Below are 2,589 nucleotides of genomic sequence, written 5' to 3' on the forward strand. Positions count from 1 at the left end.
CTCTTCTCTCTGCTCGTCCCCCTTCCCCACTCCCCACTGTCTCCTGGGGAAGAGTTTTCCCTCCACTGCCTCTTGGGGCCTTGCTTCCCTCCACCCCAGCTCTTCTGTTCTAAGGTCTTTGGGAGAGGGAAGGAAGGCCGGGCAGCTGCATATCCCCCCCCCCCCCACTTTGCACACCTCAGGAGCTGAGACCCTGAGGTGGGGATCCTGGCTCAGAGAAGGGGTGCAAGCAGCAGGACCAAGCATTCAGATGTCCAGGCTGGGTCTCCACGCTGGCTGTTCTAAGAACCTTCCTTGTCATCAGCCTCTGTGTAGGGGTCCCTTGGGGACATAGGATGCAATGACTGTAGGTTGCGGAGCCTCCAGCCTTAATGTCTACTAGGGAGACCCTGGACCACCTTGGCATCCTGTCCTTTGCCTCCAAACTTTACAGGGGCCCCATTAAAGTCTGGAGGGACCTAGGGAGATTTGCATGACTGTGAGCCTGAGCAGGCTCCCCTTCCTCTCCCTGGCTAAACCGCAGAAGGACAGGCCTCAGGGATGCCGTGCACAAACAAACCTGAGCCCATCAGGCAGAAACAGACTAGGGAGAACCACACAGGGCTGGAGCTAGAAAATGAAACAAATTCATAGGATGGGTTTTATTTAGAGTCAGAATTGTAGAATTGGAAGAGGCTTTAAGAATCCTTTTTTTTTTTTTTTAAGTCCAATCCCCAAGATGTTATCTGATGTCTTTAATATTCATTGTCCAATAATAAAAGTAACATGTATAGAATCCCTACATCTTAATATGAAGAAAAGGAGGCCCAGAGAGCTGAAATGACTGGAACCCCTACCTCCTGCTTCCTAGACTATTGGCCTCTCAGAGAAGGAGATAAAAATAGCCAAAGGGCAGAGGAGTCTGAGCAGCATTACCTGGAGATGTTCCCTAAAAGATGGGGCTCATCTTCCCAGGATGGGTCAGTGAAGGGCTCATCTCTAAGGTGGAGTTGGTGGTAATCTTCAATGATAAGGCTGTGTTCCTACATAGGCTAATACCCTGATCCAAGCCTTCCAATTCTTGACCTACGCCTATAGTTCTTGCCTTAAAGGGCCTTCAGGAATAACCATCTATCTGGACAGGGCACTGTTCTAGGTAACCTACCAAGTGATGGAGACAGACAAGGAGCCTGGCCTCGATGGGGTGTGGGGAGATCTCAGCTAAGGGGAGGCTGATACAGCCAGCCCTGGCCCAGAGAAGCACACACATCCATGAGAAATGGACGGATGAGGGGTGCCTGGGTGGGTCAGTAGTTCAGCATCTGCTTTCGGCTCAGGTCATGATCTCAGGGTCCTGGTATCGAGCCCCACATCAGGCTCCCTACTCAGTGGGAAGCGGCTTCCCTCTCCCACTCCCCCTGCTTGTATTCCTCCCTGTTCTCAGTGTGTCTCTCTGTGTGTCAAATAAATAAAATCTTAAAAAAAAAAAAAAAAGAAAGAAATGGACGGATGAGAAGTGACTTACAGATCCTAATACAGATAATTGAATCAATCACAGAATATAGACATAAACATAACCCGACTGGAAAAGTACACCTGCAATGTGGTGGGGAGGCGCTGCCCTTCTGTAAAGACTACCTTCTCCCTGGAGTCTTTCTTATTTCCCTTGGCCTCCAGCCTGTAGAAAAAGAATCCCCCTCTCCCCTCCACTAATGTTTGTGTTCTTTTTTAATAACAGAAATGTTGTTATTTTTTTTTATGGATCTGTTTTGACTATTTTGTCTGCTTCCTTTAAAAATTCCATCCATATTCATTTCGCACATCTTTGACTCAGGACTCAGCCCAGCCTGTGAACAAGTTGTCATACAGCAGCTGTTGTTGGGAAAAGAGATTAGAAAGACTGATGTCAGGAAGAGCACTGGGTCCCTTGCCATCAGTCCAAATAGGCTTCTTGGAGGAGGTGGATTTTCAAGAGTTGGATGGAAGGAGGCGAGGTAGTGGTTTGAGGAAGGGTACTGGCCCAGTGGTAGGAGCTCAGAGATTCAAGAAAGATAACCGAGGTAGAAGGGTGGAAAATGTGAACCAGAGAGAAGGTCTGACGTGGGACGAGATGAAGATTGAGAAGGGGAGTAAGACCTTTTGAGTCCTTGGTGGGGGCAGGACCTGTTTGGGGGATCCTGAAGTAGGAAAGAGAATTCTTTGTTCTGACCCAGGGAACACTAGAAGGTCACAACTGAGCCTGGAGTCGGGGTATCATGGTGGTCGCATCTGTGGGTGTTGTACAGATAGAAGATCTTATCCTACATGACACCAGTAATAGGCCTTACGTCAGTGAGGGACTCCTGGGACTAGAGCTGGGAGGACCCATGTGCCATTCAGACCCACAGGTTTCTGCTAGGGCAACTCAGTCTCTGTGCAACCTGTCCTTAACTACCGGTGAGCCTACTGTTCCTTGGGTGTCAGATAAAGGCTGACTCAGAAGGCCTTGTAGGAGGAAATAGGACCAATTACAGGAGCTGAAAAGAGGAAACCATTTTTTGTTTTTGTTTTTGTTTTTTTGCAACTAGGGGGAGAAGGAGAGGTTGTATAGGTTAGGTCAGGCTTCAAGGA

The sequence above is a fragment of the Mustela nigripes genome, chromosome 3, assembly GCF_022355385.1.
Source record: "Mustela nigripes isolate SB6536 chromosome 3, MUSNIG.SB6536, whole genome shotgun sequence".
Taxonomy (NCBI): domain Eukaryota; kingdom Metazoa; phylum Chordata; class Mammalia; order Carnivora; family Mustelidae; genus Mustela; species Mustela nigripes.